The 19,712-nt window shown below is 41.5% G+C and overlaps 1 non-coding gene across 1 annotated transcript; it reads right to left on the bottom strand.

Annotated features, from left to right (window-relative positions):
- Nucleotides 1-18,969: 18,969 nt before the first annotated feature.
- trnae-uuc (transfer RNA glutamic acid (anticodon UUC)) lies at nt 18,970-19,044 on the bottom strand. Its single transcript has one exon. It is a non-coding gene; the product is annotated as a tRNA-Glu (tRNA).
- Between the last annotated feature and the right edge of the window lie 668 nt (nt 19,045-19,712).

The following is a 19,712-nucleotide window of genomic DNA, read 5'->3' on the forward strand; positions in this document are numbered from 1 at the left end:
GGGTAGTGGGGATTGGTCAATGGGAAGGGTGGTGCGGATAGGTGGGAGAGCAAATGGACAGGTTGTGTCAGGTGAAGGAGGTGGGGATGAGAGGGAGGATTGGACATGGGATGAGGCCAGGGTTGGGGAGGTTTGAGACTGGTGACTTCGGTGTTCAGGCCATTGGGCTCTGGGCTTGTGAGCTGGAATATGAGGTGTTGTTCCTCCAGTTTGTGTGTGGCATCACTGTGGTGGAAGTCGCAGAGAATGATATGCTGGATGTGAAGGTTGGTGGGGTGGCATGTGAGGACCAGGGGGATTATTTCTTTATTTTAGCTGGGGTGACAGGTTTGAGGACAGAAGTGTGGAAAATGCAACAGATGCAGTTTAAGGTGTTTTGAACCAACAGAGGCAGGTTGTTGCAGTCCTTGAAGTAGGAAACATACTTCAACAAATGTACATTCCCACTCTGTTGATCCAACATGCCTTCAACCACAGATCTTGTATTTTCAATAATTCTGCCCTCAAAACACCTCGCCGCAATAAAAATAAGGACAGAGTGCCCCTGCTTCTCACATACCACAACTCCAAACTCCGCACCCAGTGTACCATTCTCCACCACTTCTGACAGCTACAATTCGATCCCACCACCAAAGAGATAATTCACTCCCCACCCCTTTTTGCCTTTCTGCTCGGCCCACGACTCCGTCATCTGCTCCACACTGTCCATTTACACCACCACTGAGCCCTGGCATCTTTCCACGCAAACACAGGAGGTGCTACACCTGCCCGTACACTACCCCGACTCACCTCCATCCAAGGACAAAGGCAAACTTTCCAAATCTGACTGGGATTCACTTGTATATCCTTCAACGTGGTCTACCGTCTCCACTGCTCCCGATCTTACCTCCACTGCAATGGTGAGACCAAGTGCTGGCTCGGGGACTGATTCAAGGAACATCTGTGCTCTGTACACGACAAACAACAAACACCTTCCAGTTGCCAACCATTTCTCACTCCCACTTCCTGGGTGACATATGCATCCAGGGCTTGGACCAATGCCAAGAATCACAACTACACCACTCCATTGATTGAAAACTCCTTCACCTGCATCTCTTGCATTTCTCTCCTCAAACCACCTCCCCTCAATAATAATAAGCACAGAGACCCCTGGTCTTCACAGACCAATCCACCAACCTCCACATGCAGCGTATCAGTCTCCGCCACGACCGCCATGTGCGATCTGGCCCCAAAAGCATAGAGATATTTATCCCCCAACCATTGTCTGCCTTTCGTAGCGATCGCACACTCTGTGACACCCTCATCCACTCCACACTTCCCATTTTGGGGGCACTGTTGTTCGTCTTTTTTTATAAATGACCTGGATGAGGGATGGGTTCGTAAATTTGCAGATGAGACAAAAGTCGGTGGAGTTGTGGATCATGTGAAAGGATGTTGCAGGTTACAGAGGGACATAGATAGGCTGCAGAGCTGGACTGAGAGTTGGCAAATGGAGTTGAATGCAGAAATCTGTGAGGTGATTCACTTTGGAAGGAGTAACAGGAATACCGAGTAGTGGGCTAATGGTAAGAGTCTTGGTAGTGTGGATGAGCAGAGAGATCTCGGTGTCCATGGACATAGATCCCTGAAGGTTGCCACCCAGGTTGATAGGTTGGTTAAGAAGGCATACGGCGCCATAGGTTTTATTGGTAGAGGGATTGAGTTTCGGAGCCATGAGGTCATGTTGCAGCTGCACAAATCTCCGGTGTGACCACACTTGGACTATTGCACACAGTTCTGGTCGCCGCATTATTAGGAAGGATGTGGAAGCATTAGAACAGGTGCAGAGGAGATTTACCAGGATGTTGACTGGTAGGGAGCGAAGGTCTTTATGAGGAAAGGCTGAGGGACTTGAGGCTGTTTTTTGTTGGAGTGAAGAAGTTTAAGATGTGACCTCATAGAGACATACAAGTCAATTAAAGGATTAGATACGGTGGACGGTGAGAGCCTTTTTCCTCGGATGGAGATAGCTAGCACAAGGGGGCATTGCTTTAAATTGAGGGGTGACAGATAGAGGACAGATATCAGAGGTAGATTCTTTACTCAGAGTAGGAAGGGCGTGAAATGCCCTGCCTGCAACAGTACTAGCCTTGCCAAGTTTAAGGGCATTTAAATGGTTGTTGGATAAACATAGAGATAATAGTGGAATAGTGTCGATTAGATGGGCTTCAGTTTGGTTTCACAGGTCGGCGCAACATCGAGGGCTAAACGGCCTGTACTGTACTATAGTGTTCTATGTTCTAACCCCACCACCCGCAGCCTATTCCTCTGCAACTGCAGGAAGTGCTACACTGACCCTACGACTCCCCCTTCATGGCCATCCAAGGCAAATTTTCCATGTCCAATTGGGGTTCACCTGTACATCCTACAACCTGGCCTACTGTATCCATTGTTCCCAACATGGCGACCTCAACATCAGTGAAACCAAGTGCAGACTCGGAGACCAATTCATGGAGCACCGGACCTCTGTTCATAACAAATGCAACAGCTCCTGGTTTCAAAGCATTTTAACTCCACCTCCCACTCCCTGAATGACATCTCCATCCTGGGCCTCCTCCGATGTCACAATGATGCCACCCGCAAACTGGAGGAGCAGCACCTCATATTCCACATCAGGAGCCTACAGCTTTGTGGCCTAAGCATGGAAATCACCAGTTTTAAAACCTCTCCACCACCCTGCCTCATGCCATGTCCAACCCACCATCTCATGCCTGCCTCCTTGACCTGACACAACTTGTCCATCTTCTCTCTCACCTATTGCTCTGCCCTTCCCACTGGCCAGTCCCCACTACCCCTAGCTGCACTCACCTATCACCATCGCACCTGACTTTCCCCAGCCACACCCCTCCTCTCCCTCTTTATTTCCCGGCTCCCTTCTCCCTCCCTAGTCGTGAGGAAGGATCGACTCTCCTGTCCACTTATGTTGCCTGACCTGTGAGCTTCGTTCAGCTCCACACTGTACTGACTCACTCTGAGTTCACACAATCTCACTCTCACATATAGACTCACACAGTCTCACTCACACAAATGCACGTTCAGTCACATACAAATTCCTAGTCTCTCACACACGATCTCACTCTGACTCTCTCTCACACACACACACAAACACCCACACACACTCACACAGTCTCACTCTGACTGCACACAGTCACACGCACTCACACTCACACAATCTCACTCACTCTCTCACTGACTTGACACAATCTCGCTCACACTCATGGTCTGACTCACACTCTCACAGTCTCACTCTCAGTCTCACTCACACACAGTCTCACTCCCACTCACTCACACACATGGCTTCATCTTCATCTCACTGACTTCACACAGTCTCACTCTCAGACACACACTTACACAGTCTCACTCAGACAAACACATATCTCACTCAACTACAAACTCCACGTCTCTCTCACACAGTCTCACTCTCTCACTCGCAGTCTCACTCACAGCCTACTCTGATACTCCCATTTTCACAGTCTCACTCACACACTCAGTCTCAGTCACAATCTGACTCTGACTTCACACAATGTCACTCACCCAAACACTCACACATTCTCACTCACACAAACTCACAGTCTCGCTCACACACAACCTCTCGGTCTCATTCATACACAAACTCTCATTCTCACTCACACATAGTCTCATACTGGCTCTCACTCACAGATCGCTTTTTCAAAACCAACCAATCAAAACATGTTTGTCATGTTTATGGAAGACAGGTCACAGGATTCAATTATCCAGCCTTTAACCAAAATTTGCTGTTGTGCGAGATGTTATAAAAGGCAGAGAGAAGCACTTTACTCGAAAATCCAAAGTTCATGTCGTCCAGGTTGTCTGAAGGCAATCACTGTTTTCCAAATTGCCCTATAATTTGAAGGAGAATACTGTCAAGGTCATTTATTCAGATATAGCAGGGTTTTGAACATTAAACAAGAGGTTTTAGATACAATTGAGACAATATGAAACTGTGTGTTCCTTACAGCTAAAACTTCCAGAAACACAAAGATCTTCTTCTGGTGAAACCTGGTATTGTCATGCTCGGAGGCCTATATGTGTACCGATTCCTCAGGATGAAATTATAATTTACGGTTTTATTCATTGCATAATACACATTTGCATTTTGCGGAAGTACGAGCACTGAAAGAAACAGAGGAAAAGCACATTATTATTCACATATGCTTTCATAATATTGATTGTACACCATCAAACACAGAAAGTTGCAGTGTGATCAATGCAAAAACACTGAGAAAAGCAATCATTTCCTTCAGCATTGAATCGGAATCTTCAAGCTAACACCACTGGGGACACCGAAAACCAACACAAGTCAGTAATCCAGCGTATGACCATTTTCTGAGGGCAATGATAGATGCACAATAAAAGCCAGCTTTGTCAGTGACTCTTGCAGCCAGTGGATTGATTTTTTTTTCTCCGAAAATTGACAGGAATTGCATGCTGCAGATGCATTGGGACTCTTTATCCTAATAAGACATCCTGTTGAACAGAGTCTGGATCGCATGTTTTAAACCACAGCAGAATGAAACCTCTGAGTCCTCTTTTCTACTTTTCACCAGGAAATGGTGAGGGGAGGCATGCTGCAGATTAGCAATTTGGCTGCAGTGACCACACCTGTATTTCTTGTCTCTCAGCCATGGGGCAAAAGGAGGGGAAAAAGATTAAGTTTAGCAACAGGAAGCATTTCTTTTGGAATAACCAGTTAGAACAAGACTGAACAAAGCAGAACAATGTTATATCAATGTGAATAATTCTGGGCTCATTGCCACAACCAACTCCAGATGTGTAACCTTCACTCAATACGGCTTTAAGAGTGGTGGGCATGTGGAATGCGCCTTTGGCAGTGATAGTGGAGTGAGATACTTTCGAGACTTTGAAGCGGCCCTTGGGTAGGCCCGTAGAGGATAATAAAAAGTACAGCGTGCAGGATAGATTGATCCTAGTGGGATAATAGCTCGGCACAACATGGTGGGCCACAAGGCCTGTACTGTGCTGTACTGTTCTATGTTCTATGTGAAGTGGTCCTGAAGAAGGGCGGCTGGACCCAAAACATTCACTCTGATTTCTCTCTACAAGTGCTGCCACACCTGCTGTGTTTTTCCTGCACTTCTGCTCTCCAGTATTTGCAGTTCTTGGAGATTTTTTTGGCTTTAGGGCAATCAGATGAAATTCGGGACACCAAATAATTCTATTAGGTGCAAATATTAGCTGCTTACTGGCTTTACATTCATCAGAGATGAATCCTGCTGAACATAGTTGGATGTGTTCAATTATACAAATTGAAATATCTTCAGCATTTTGGTGAAATCAGTGGGAAATATCAATCCCTTTGCAGCTGTTATGATATTCAGAAATAGATTTAGACTAAATTGATGCAAATTCCACTGCTCACCTTTCTTTGATTCAATGATCTGCGCAAGATCATAATCCTGAGGACAGTCGGTTTCAAATCCGAGCACGGCCATTGCTTTCGTGAAGATGTCCGATACCCGGTCTTGGTTAGTCACCTAAATAAAACAATATTCACTTTTCATTCATGCATTCGACACACACACACACAAACAAATGAAATTTGTCAAAGCTCAATTTCCAAACGGTTGAAAAACATAGCTGTTTTCACTCAGAAGACCAATTGGGACATTACACTGAAAGCTGTAAAAGTTACGTGAAGAAAATGAAGACTGGTAGGGCCGTTATTGTAAAACATGCCTTCGATGCTCCATAACCCATAGACTGTGATCAGTAAATGCTGCAATGTGAATAGCAACAGATTCCAGTGCTCAGGTTTACCTACACAGTCAGTTTGAAGTCAGTAAGTAGTTATGAAAGTAGTAATTTAAATAAGCCACTTCCATCCCCTCCCACCCAAAACCCCAATACCATCTGCCTGCTTTTAACATTTATTGTCAACACAGAAAATGGCTCAATGGTTGTTCACAAAATCTGAAATTTCCTAACACTGTGCTTATATGTATAAAATGGTTCATAAAATTGCTTTACAGTTTGAGATATTTAGCAATTTGTGATTTGAAGACAGTGCAAATATTTCACATTCAATCAATTGTGAATTGCACAGGAATAATATTGGTTGGGCAGGATATTGAAAAGACCAATTTTTTGGAGAAATTGTCTGTTTTTGTTTAATTCTATCTTATATTTGGCGCTCACGTCTCTCAGCTCAAGTTTGAGCAATGACCTGCAAGATGAAATGCACGAGCTGATTTGCTGTTTCTCCTGGAGAACCACAATGTTTTCTGGTTGACTAGACTCATGCTTAATTTCACTTTAATTGCACCGTAGTTCATGGCTAAAAAAAAATTACTTTGCCAGCCACGCAAAGCAAAGATCATAATAAATATATTAACGAACAACAAATTTGAAAATTACCACAGAATTTGTGGAATTAACTTCCTGAGGAAGTGTCAGATATAGGCAGAATAACAATAGGTAAAAGACATTTGGATAAGTACTGAAATAGGAAAGGTTAGAAGGGATATTTTGCGCTGTATGTCTCGACAACTCAAAGTGGTAGAGTCAACTATGACACAATTAGAGGTTATGTTAACTAATATCCCGTAAATTGATCTTTTTTGAGTAACTAATATCTTTTCAACTCCGTTTGCGCAGGCTGTAAACAATTAATCACTGATTTTAGTGATTCATTGGCGATGCACTGGGTTTTCTAAAATATGTTTGATAAAGTAGCACACAAGTGTGCGAGCAAAAACTGAAGCCTGTGGAATGAAATGGGCAGTGGCGGTATAGACACAAAATTGAGTGAGAACGAGAGTGCAGAATCATGAATAACAGTCATTTGCTCAGACTAAATCAAGGAAATGAGGGAAACTGTTTCTTGGCCCTTCTGATACGATGTACCAAGGACAAAATCTGAGGTCATTGGTGAGGAGAAAAGGCCAAAAAAATTGCGAATTCTGCTGTTACCAAACCACAATATCTGAACATGTGGACAAAGCAGATTAAATTGCCTTCTTAAGGGGAACGAATAATTATATGAGACAAAATTTGCAGTGCAGTGGTGAAAAGGACATTGGAACAGGACAAGTCAGATACTTCTTACTGAAATTTAGCACAGACACAATTACCCAAAGTTTTTTTCACTTTGTAATAACGTTCCATGATTCTTTGCCTGGCCTCAAACGACCGTGTTCATTGGCAAAAATATATTCCTTTTTTAGCAGGAAACGTTGTTGCCATTTTTGTTGCAATTTGTTTTGTATTTCACAAATGTTCAATTTGAATAGGTCGTTTGCCATTTGCTTGTCTAAATTCCTCCTCAATTCTTCGGCTGGTTCTGCCCCAGCTCCAACTCTCTGACAACCCAACAAATGTTCTTTTTACCAGGTCATAGAGATGGTGTTTGTAAACCATATTTAAATGCCAGAAGCAATTTCACACACATCACACTGAGCTCTGTGGAGCCACAATCAAAGACTATCACTGATCCCTTCAAGGAAAATAAATGATCAAGCCAAACAAACAATCTATATGCCTTCCAATTTGGCCAACATTCCTTAGGCTTTACTCAACTAGTCAGTTTGGCAATTCTTCTATTTTGCACACTTCTCCAACCCTTTTTTTTGATGTGCTTTCTTCCATGCTCCAGCCTTTTAAATTTCACATGAGTCAAAGACAGGAAAGAAATACTATTCAATGTCTCTGCTAATATTACTCGATTTGTAGACAGATGGGCCAAAGTGCCTGTGGTCAGCTAACTAAAGATCTGGTCCCTCCTTGCTGATTTTTTGCACAGTTAATGGCGTGGGTTAATTTGCGATTTTTCACTTCAATAGTTATCAGCCCATTCCCAAAATGGGGTAGCAGAGTGCTGCACCTTACTATTGACATTTAAACGAGAAATACAAGGGAAATGCAGTCAGGCCTAAAACCTAAACACTGCCAGTGCATCGCAAAACCGGATCCAAATGATGGACAAAGCACACCCATAGACCAAAAAAAATATAGGCTTTGGCAATGTGGAAAGCAGACAATGATTATGACTGCATGGCAACAAATAATTTGGATAAAATATTCTCTCGCCTTTCTGTCGATACTGACAGGAAACAACAACAAATACTTAGACTTGCGAAGAGAGAAAACAATCCAGGTACTTACGAAAATAGTTTTAAATTCTTTTGCTTGGTCTTGCTCAAAACCCACACGGATGAGGCAGCTTTCCCCATTTTGTTGGTTGTATCGGGGGCGTGTTGTACTCTCAAACCTGCCTGAGCAAGCACGCTTCCGAGACTTCGCGATGTCACAGTGTGGATTTGATGTCACACCACTACTGCGTGAATCTCCTGTGGAAGCACTGTCCGTGGATTTCAGTGACTGTGGAAGAATTATTTTGTTTGAGAAGACTTTTGGAAACTGTTGCATATGAGATAGTTCCTTCTTTCCAGTTATATTTATTGTTCCACTTCTGAGGAATTACACTCCCACATGTGTTTACTAGCTGTTTAGCCAACGTCAACAGTTCATCACATAGCACACTGATAAATTACCAAATTAGTTCCTTAAGCACAATAACATTGTGGTCATTTCACTTGACCATTTAAATTGGTGCTTCAATTCTAAGTTTGTCAGATGAACCCTTTGGGACCTCAGTTTGCACTCAGCAATTGAACATTCTTACATCAATATTTATCTGCCCGTTTCACCCAACTATGCACAGAAATCTTGAATCCAACTACACTGTGTACACTGTGTAACGTTAAGGCACACATTTATGGCATTATGAGTGACTGTGAATGGGCCAGTGTATTGTGAGGGTCAGAATGTGTGCGGGACAGTACCACAGACAGAAAGAAAGACAGAGATAGCAACAGCAAAACACATGGAGCCATAGATCCAATGAAACTGGAAGCAAAATCATTCAAGTCACTGCAGCTCTTAGTTTATTATTAATATAGAGGCAATCACAACACTAAACAGGAGAATCCATAAAAGGGGAGAGGGTATTTTAAAACAAAATAATACCACTCCAAAACTCCCAAACCTGACCGAATAATGCTTAACCCAATTCTTGGGAGAATAAATTGCTAAAATATCCCTGAGACAAGTCCCCCTGGACATATTCAATAAACATCAACCATGAACTTTGATAATCTCCCACGATACAACGGTCTTCAGCAGACAACACAATAATCAATAGCTAAAAGGCCAAGGATAGAAGAAAAACAAAACATGCAGTCAAGAGGTCTGCGTGCAGGGAGCTGCATTCCTTTATTGCAATTGCTGGATCAAGGCACAGCCAACAGACTCGAAAGTACTGCTTTTGGTGACAGTGCACTTCAAGCTGCTGCAGTCATACCCCATGCACTAAAATTTACAGTGCAGAAATTAAAAATAATGTTCAGGATTAAAGATGAAATACTTTCATTGTTCGTGCGATGATTTTTTAAAAAATCACATGTATAGCTTCATTTATGTATTTTTCAAAGTTGTATAAAATATCTAAGCAAAACAAAGCAAATCTACACATCTCAAAAAAAAAGTTAGCTTTCATTTCATCAGCAAATAATATTTGTTCTGGAATCAGATGCTTCAGTAAACGGCAAAAGGTTGAATTTTGTTGGGAATGGCATAGCTGTCTTGCATTGCTTCTGAAACCAAGTAACCCAACTTTGGCAAGTGGGACCTGCTATGGAAAATTGCTGGCAGCGGCCAATCATGAGGATGCTTCGTGAAGCTGCCTTCAAACTGAGGATTACAGTCTGGCTGAAACCTCAAAATGGCTAACAGTCCATTAGCTCTCAAAAGAAAGGTAAAGTAGATTGGCCAGGCAGTCATCCAGCTCCAGTGGTTGAGGCGCTATCACCGAGTCCTCTTGCATCCTCTCGAATGGATAGGGTAACAGAGGGATGAAACACAGAAGAAAGTTAGAAAAGAAAGAAGAAGTAAATGCATCTGGACGGACCAGTGTCTCCGTGAACAACCTATTTTATGTGGTGAGTGCCTTCTTGTCTCACCTTTTCCGGTGGATTTTGCAAAGTGCTGTGCTTTTGCATTTCCAAGTTGCTGCAATCTCCTGAAATTCTGGCTGAAGCAATGCTTTCTTCACAATCGTCACTCTCAGGGGATGTTGGCTGCTGAGAGCTTTTCGTTGGTGTGCTGTTTGCTTTAACACCTCTCCTTGAAAACAGTTTGCATAATGGAAAGGGGAACACATCAGAAATATTGAAACGTCATTACATTCTGGATAAACTTTCAAACAAATTAAACTAGAATGAAGGTATGTTGATGCTGTGAGTATCAGAAGTTTGAATTATGCCACTTTCAAGCTGTGACAAATTAATAGTGACGCACTAATACCAAGAGTGAGCATTATTAGTGTTGAATATTGTTCCATTTTCTAATGGTTAGGGAGTATACGGATGGGAGATAACATTTTGCATATACAAGTGGCACAAGAATCTGGACTTATGACAACGTTATTCAACCTGATATCAACCTAGTTCATACGAAAGGGAAAATGTGGACTTGAATACCCACAAAGTAGAAAATCTACCCCAACCTGGCCACATGCTAAGGCGTACATACTTTCTTCCTGAAAGAAGAAATTTGTTAACAATTAAAGTTAAAACAAAGTAATACCATTGATAAGTGATAGAAAACTGTGCACAATACTTTGAAAGGTAGGATAGTGAACTCTTAATGTGGCCTGCAGGATATGGGTACTGCAAAAGTTAGAATTCCTATTCAGAACCTTGCATTCAGATTGCACATTTAACACAGAAAATTTCCCAAAACTCTCAAAAGGAGTACTGCAGATGGCATGACAAAAATTTCCCACACTGAAAATCCTGATTCTTGGCACATGAGGCATGACATAATACAGGGAGCAGAGCAGGTGGCTGCTGAAATGTGAGATTGCAAACTAATGCAGCGTTGTTGATTGCCTCCACTTTGACAATCATATTTCAGCTCCGGAAGCTAAAATCACATCCAGAGAACATCCACACTCATGTAAAGAGAAGATATTCCAGCAAGTGAATAAGCGTTTCCCTTCTCTTTCTTGGTTTTGATATAACAGTTGCATGACATAGTCCACATCACTGCAAGGCACAATGCACCAACAAGGCATGGGCATACCTCCGAAACTCTACATGGGTGTGTGGGGGAAAAGAATATGACTTTGCTGAGATCAGCTCAGTCCTTGACTATTGTACAGAAATATAAAATAATGTCTCTAGCTCAGGAAAGTTACTGAAAAAAATAAGTTTGAAGTCTTTACTTATGCATGCACGACAACACAAACATATACTTTCATGTCAACTTCTACATGGCAATACATTTGAGTTGTCATGTGGAATTTCAAGTCTGAGAAGCATGGCCGATAAGTTTTCAGCACAAGTTATTTTTGCTGCCTGCTGACCCACAAAGTAGAACATAGATCTGATTTTTCATTCCAAATTGTTCATCATTGCCAGTTTTCATCTTATCGGACCACAAATATCCAAATTCATTTCACAGTAACAGCTTTTTTGTTTAATTGTCGCTCATAAACAAATTCAATGAGGTGAAATTTAGCCATGGTGTATAAACTTCTGATAATAAATGAGAATCATGAGACAGCAATATCAAGCTCATCACAGGTCCACATTCTACAATCACGGTCAAAGTAAAGAATCTCTATCAATCAGTCTACAATAGACACATTCACAAGGTGAGAAGAGCACTACTATTCCTTGCTTCGCCTCAAGTTAATCAACTTTATCAGTGACTAAAAACATCTCAGTCCCATGAAGCAATAATGAGTCCATATCAAACAAAATCATTTGTCAAGAAACCGATGTACTTATCTGTCTGTCCAATCATCCCTATATTAAAGGAAGTCATGAGATATCTGTTGTATTTAACATGGGATACTTACCAGCTGAGGAGCTTAAACACGCTCTTTTTGGGTTTTGCTGGTTTCTCCCGTTCAGAGGAAATACTGGAACTGCAGGATGGCAGATAAACATTTTCAGACAAAATTCATTCAAAATTAAACAGATGCCTTTGTTCAATATTCGTATTAGTGATAGCAAATCAATCATTGACATGGAAATGAAATTGCATGAATGATAATTTTGCTTGCAAAAGATACATGTTTTCAGGCAGGAGTACATTGAATATTAGTTTGACTAATGAGTGGCAGCAGATTTAACTGTAAACGTTCTCACTGTCGGCACAGCGATCTTTTCTGCTCTGTGAAGAGCAGATCAAGATGATAAGACGTCTCAGGAAGTGTCACCAGACCCAAAAGTTAACTCTGTTTTCTTTCCACAGATGCTGGCAGACTTGCTGAATTTTTCCAGCAATTTCGGAGTGTGTTTTTGAATGACAGCATGCACAGTTCCTTTGGGTATTTTTTTTTCACCAAGAAGATAACCCAACAAGTCTTTTTGCAGAACACATGGAATTGAACAAAACTGTCAAACATCGACAGCAGGTGCAGAAAAATTAACAAGGACCAGGCTTGAAATAAAGTGAATTGAAAAAAATGAGAATCAAACTTTGAGTGCCAAAGGTAATAGAATAGGTTTTAAAGTGATGCAGAAGTTCGTCTGGGCCTCATACACACTGTCATGTGAACGTACAGACATTATCAGGCAAACAATATAAAAGTGGTCATGAATCAGTCACGGTAGGTGACTAAAACACCACGTGTCACGTGTAGGAGGTAGTGAAATGAAAGAGTAGCTCTCTTGACCAGTAGCAACGGGAGCAAGGCTTTCTGTTTCTGATTCTTTTCAGACAATCTGTCCGAAAATCAGCCAAACCGTCCCAGAGGTCAAAAAGAACTTTAAATACAACTTATGATGCACGCAAACTGAGGTTCTGTCACATATTGTACTTTCTGTTACAAAAAATATCATGATTGAAGTTGGCTCAAAACTGACTGTACCGGTGTTTGAATTGATGATAATGCCAGGTGCTTGTTACACATGTTCATCCATAGCCTGAGCATGAGCTTAATAGGGAGCTAACAAAGTGTGGAGCTCGCTGAACACAGCAGGCCAAGCAGTACAGATTATTTTAAATAATAACTTCTGCCCACCCACTTATGAAGAAGCTAACTGCTGTCAACTAATGTAAATATTACAAAGCCTGCTCTGTCAAAACAAAAACCAAATTCAGTTTTCTAAAATCTGATCCTTAACCAACTCTGGCCCACCAATGGCAAAGTCATTATTTTTTAGTTGGAGCTTATTTTTGGTTGTATTATTAAAAAAGGCACTGTTGCCATCTCTAGATGAGGAAATGATATTTTTAGGCAACCATTTAAAAATACTTAAAAATGCTGACCAATTGTGTCGGCTTGTTACTGATTTTGTGTTCGTAATAGGATTGTGTATTTGAAAAGAAATTCGAACAAAAAGAAACACATCTCAAAACTGGAACAGTTTACATCTGGATTTGTAGATGCACCCAAAGCACGAGGTCTTGGGCATGTTGCGAAAATTGGTCACTCATCAAGTCTTTGCATTTTCCTGTTCCCGTTGGCTTAGCGGCAGTACGATCTGTGCTATTATACGCCAATAAAACACATTTTGATACAACACAATGGAAATGATTCATAGAGCAACCGGCTTTATTCCCATATGTCAGAATTCATGATCACAACTTTGAAACCAACGAAAAGGAAGACGATAATAAATTGGCAGGCTCACTAGCATTCAACAGTAGTTAAAATTGTGGGAGATTTTAAAGACAAAACGAAAATATTTTATCTGCACATTCCTACAATACCAGTTACTTACTTGTTCTTCTCAGCTAAGTATAGTTGTGTGAAGAACAGGTCCAGAAACTTCTCGTCTGGGCGAATGATGTAACATTGACAAGCAAACTGCATATATTTAAGACACGAAATGATTTCATATTCCTGAATGAACACAAATAAATAACAAGCTGTTTACAAAATGTTAAAATTGCAAGAAGTGTAACTGCTATATCCTACTCAGTGGTACTTTAAACAGCATCAATAACTTTATTCCAACCACACGGTAAATCATGTCACAAAAATATTTCTGCTTTGGAAATAAATGACATTTATGTGACTTTTCAAGGATAAATTTCTGTACAGATTATCCAGGATGGTTTCAGGTCACAAATTCATGATTCAATGATGGATTTTTTTTCAAAGAAGTATTAGGGATTCACCTCAGAACCAGAAGCTGATTTAGGTTGAAGGCAAGAAACATTATGTAAGATCATTTATCCAAGCAAAAGAAATTCTGCAAAGTACAAAATAAGTGGCTGGTCTATCGTAATTGATACCAAGGCAGAGGGTGAACATGTTGAGTTAATTTTTCAAAGTTGCGGCATCATAAAATTTACGGGCCATGTGCCGCTAGAAGTTACTGGACTATTTTCTTTCAATCACATTGGCTTCTTGGTTGAACCTTGTCACGATTTGACATGTAAAGAGGGGCAGAACTCTCAAAGTCAAATGTTGATAACGTTACTTTTAAGTTGTTAAGTGCATGCCAGTTTTCAACAGGTCAGTTGAAATAAACACTTGAAGCATCATCCATGAGAAATGACGGGCTATTTGACAGATGACACTCTGTGCTCATTAAGTGGAGTCACACAGCGTTGGATGCCTATTTTGCATCCCAGCTGATTTTACACCACAGGGCCCAGCTTGGCAAATTCGGCGTCAGTTGTTTCTGATTGCAACCTATTCTATTCATAGGCTAGATTAAAATGGCACCTCAAGTTACAGTTTTGTCAGCAAAACCATGTGATAAACAATGAATTGAACTTTGTATCATGTTAATATTCTCACGCTGTCTGCTGAATGCTGCAGTACAAGACCAAAATATCGTCTGCATGGATTTCCTCTGGGTGCTACTGTTTCCTCCCACAGTCCAAAGATGTGCAGGGGAGGTGGATTCCCATGCTAAGTTGTCGATAGTGCCCAGGGATGTTGAGGTGAGGTGGGTTAGACATGGGGAATGGGTCTGGATGGGATGCTCTTCCGAGGGGCAGTGTGGACTTGTTGGGCCGAATAGCCGGTTTCCACCCTATAGGGATTGTACGATACCCTCAATAGTAACCATGGCAACAGAGATATTTCAGAAGTTGGTCTTACCAAATTCAGAAATATGGAATCAAATGCCCAGTCAGTGATGACCCCAACGGCTGCACTCCCTCACTTTCTGATCTTCCATAAGTAACCGATGCCTCTCTTCTGACGGAAAATACCAACTAATATGGAGAGATTATTTACTCACTCTCTTCGATAATGAAATAGCTTCCATTGCACCCAGACTAACTTCACAACATCTTCATTCACAGAACACCTGGCAGGTCCTGGACCTGGTTGTGAATGCTGAAAGGTAACTTGCATCATAACAGCAGTGCAAAAACAGGCCATTTGGCTGAACTGCTCCATGCTGCTCTCTACACTTCTCCCACCATGCTCCAAATTCTTAATGTGCCTCTTTGTGCCCTTTCTGACATCTAACTTTCTCTCAAATCCATCTCTGCTATTCTTCTCAACTCGTCCTGGTAGCAGCAGCTTCTGCAATCTGACTGCTGCGAGCAACAAAGCTTCTCCTGATTTCTTTATTGAATTTATTCGTGATCATCCACATTTAAGATGCAGTTGTAGACTCTTCCAACATTCCCCATCAAGCAGAAAAAGCACAACAATATTGAAAGGCACGCTTTTCCCGTTTCATGCATTTACAAACATTTTGCACAGTACAATCACCTTTCGTCTCTTGTCGAAGTTGATCAAGCCATTCTGTAAGAAATAGACATGAACAAAGAAAATTAATTCAATATATACAAAGGTCAAATGGTACTATGAGATCATGAAATTTAACAGATCAGCAGTGAAATACAAACTCTGTAAACTTGTTTCAATTTTAGGAAATAGTCAAAGGTCAAACACAAATGATCGATCATTCCACCAGGTTTATATTTTGGCCATTACATAGAGCCCTTTGTTCCACTCAAATAGATCAGTACCAAGCTGATGCCATTCTCAGCTGCTCAACTGCACAATAGGCAGTGACGTCCAGCTAACAAATTTACCTGTACAAAATAAAAATGATGCCCACTTTATCCAATCTTTAGAAAAACTAAACCTGTATTCAATCAACTGCAAAGCCTTTTGCATGTTTCTTTATTTACATATTGTTTGATTTGCAACACAAAGCATCACATTATTCTCATCAGTATCATTAATCATACTTATTAGTTTCTTTTATTGCTATGAGCAGCTTGCAATGAAACTGTAACAATAGTGCTCATCAGCAAATAAGGAATCCAAATCTTGTAAAACAGACTTACGAAACGATAATTGGGGAAAGCCGAATCCAATTTTGTTAAGTCCGTGAAGAAAGTTCCCAGGTATGGTACAATTCCCTGAACTACACCCTAGAAAAGTGAGGTGAATTTATTTCATCCATTGTGAACGCACTGTCATATTTCCCAAACATACTACTCCATGCCTTATTTATACCATTTATCATGCAACTAAATCTAATTAGAATCAAAATTTCGGACTCAATTTTTGACACAGTTACACAGTGGAATACAAAGTTAGATCTATAAACGACAGGCAAGTTCGGAGTTTTGATCCCTGATCTGTGAACTGTCAACCAAACTCAATGTTTGTGTAACTTCATCATTTGGAGATTGGAAATTTTCTAAGTACTGTGTGATTTTGCCTGAAGATGGAAACAATTTATCGCACCTGATTTCCAAACGTTTGACTCAGTAAGGTTAACCCTTATTTTCCAAAACTCAAGAATATAATTCTACTCAATGTCTTTTCATAGGACACCTTTCTGACCCCAAGAAATAATTTAATGGTCTCAGACTGCTTAAGGAGCGAAAAGCCTAGGAGATACACCGGAATTGGCAAACTGGAACCATAACTGACTTTGCGACTGGAAGTATGTGTGATTTTTGAAGAGCATTTTTGCAACTTGAAGCATTCATCCAGCAGCATACCGCAGCGTAAAGTGATGGTTCTTGTTGTGTGTACATTAATTTTCAAGGCACAAAAGCTACAAGTGTGAACAGCAGGTTCACAGGTGCCACAAGAATTGGCGATGTGGTAAACAGCAAAAAGCCTTAGTCTCCAGGATTACACACATGGGCTGGTTAGAAGGCCTGAAAAGAGGCAAACAGAATTCAATCCTAAAAAGTGTCAGGCGAAGCGTTTTGGGAGGACAAATAAGTCAGGACAAGACATGTTAAATGGAAGTTTTAGAATGTACAGAGAATCACGAGGACCTTGCTGTGCACATAAGCATATTCTTGAAGGCAGGAGGGCCTGTGGATAAGGTGGTAAAAGCACCATATTGGATACTTGCCTGACTATAAGAGCAGACGTAAATAACATTAGTTGAGCCACAGTTAGAACACGGTGTGCCTAGAGACTAAAGCATTTTGCTATTTACCACACCTCCCATTCTTGTGTCATCTGTGAGCCTGATGTTCATACTTGTAGCTTTTGTGTCTGGAGCATTAAAGTACACACAGCAAGAATTATCACTCTACCCTGTGCTACACTGCCGAATGAAAGCTTCAAGTTGCAGAAATGTTCTTCAAAAGTCACGCTTACTTCCTGCCAAAAGTTAATTTTGATTCCAATTGACTAATACAGCTCGGGCAGGAACATTTCAATCATAGAAAGGGGCTAAATTCACCTGGGACAATCTTCACTGCAACAAAGACACTGAGGAGGAACCTGGTTGAGGTTCAAAGAGTTCTGAGGGATTTGGCTAAGCGTTCGGAAAAACTTTATTCCCTGTCTATCAATATCAGGGCTTACAGTTTTAATACAACAAGCAGGCTATTTTGAGGGGATTTGTTCAAAAACTTTTCACCCAGAAGTGGTGGGTTTCTGGAACGCACTGCCTAAAAGGGTGGTCCAGGCAGGAACCCTTGAGACACTGAAGAACAATTTTGATGAACTCTTGAAACGCCATTGCCATCAAAACTCCTGGGTAGGGGTAGGGGTTGTGGAATTTTGTCGGAATGATACCTACAGGGTATCCCAGTTCAGTCCAACCTCCTTCAGAATGGAGTCATAAGCTTGGCTGAATGGGTTGACAAAAACGCCAATAAATGCAAATTCTTTAAAGGGGTAGAAAAACAAAGTTGCTGGAAAAGCTCAGCTGCTCTGGGAGCATTTGTGAAGAAGAAAACTGTGTTAATGTTTTGGGTCTGGTGACCCTTCATCAGAGCTCTATAAAGGGGTCTTGTGGTTCAGTGGTAGCGTCCCTACCGCTGAGCCAGAAATCTGAGTTTGAGTTCCACCTCTGCCAGACAAGTGTCATCATGTGTTCAGAACATGTTGATGAAGAATACCTAGCAGGCGATGGGCTAAGTTCTACAAAATGGGATCAGAATAGGTGGGTGCTTTATGACCAGCGCACACACAAGGGGCAGTGCTGAAAACATTCTCGTCATGTTCCCTCATTCATGATGGCTAACCGAGTTATTGTGTAACCCGGGTTTAGTTCTTCCTTTGCTACACAAAAAGGGAACACCAGATGAGTACCTGAATCTCTGCCTTTGTGAGCGTCAGCATATTTCAATGCTTCAGCCAAGATGTTGTATTGAGATTAAATTCCATTCCCCACAGTGTAGACACAGGCCCTTCGGCTCACCAATTTCACACCGCCACTTGAAACATCCCACCCAGAACCATCCCCTACAGCTCACACACCCCTGAACACAACCAGCAATTCAGCATGGCCAACCCACCTAGCCTGCACATCTTTGGACTGTGGGAGGAAACCAGAGCACCGGGAGGAAACCCATGCACACACGGGGAGAATATGCAAACTCCACACAGACAGTCACCCGAGGTTGGAATCGAACCTGGGTCCCCGGCACTGTGAGGCCGCAATGCTAACCACCGAGCCACTGAGCCACCCCAAAATGTGCTGCACTGACCGGGAATCGAACCCAGGCCGCAGCGGTGAAAGCGCCGAATCCTAACCACTGGACCACCAGTGATGCTAACCATCTCTCAAAGACAGCAAGAACTGCAAATGTTGGAGTCAGAGTCAATACAGTGTGGTCCTGACCTGACACGTTGATTTTCTTGCTCCTCTCATGCTGCCTGACCTGCTGAGTTCCTTCAGCTCCACACTGTATTGACTGTTGTATTTATCCATCAGACCATGGGAAATGTTTGTGCATACCTGCCTGGCCTCGCAGATTTACTTCCGTTCAATGTAGAAATATTCTACCCACAACCCAACACACTGATAGATATGCAACAAGCAGCATGGTTATAGCTTCAAACATATAACCAAACATGTTCAATGGCTTAAGTAGCAGCAATGCTGATAACTTCCCTTTAGTTACCCGGAGAACTGCTTTACAGCATAGTTATAACAAAGATACACCATTATGGAAAGATAAATCAGATTTACTTGTAAAGCTTCAAGATTAACTGCTTCAACTTGAGAACGTTTCATTCCAATATTAAACATAAAGGGATGATTACCTTCTTCTTTGTTACTTTCAGTGTTTTGTGTGTCAGTATTTTGTTCTCTTTCAAGGTGCTGTTGAGGGCGGCAAATTTTGAAGCTCCATCCTGAAAATGGACATAGAAAACCAGCTATTCATTCACTGCATCTAATCTATATCTCCCATAATATCAAATGAGATAACAGAAGAGA

The sequence above is a fragment of the Stegostoma tigrinum genome, chromosome 8 (assembly GCF_030684315.1).
Source record: "Stegostoma tigrinum isolate sSteTig4 chromosome 8, sSteTig4.hap1, whole genome shotgun sequence".
In the NCBI taxonomy this organism is placed as follows: Eukaryota; Metazoa; Chordata; class Chondrichthyes; order Orectolobiformes; family Stegostomatidae; genus Stegostoma; species Stegostoma tigrinum.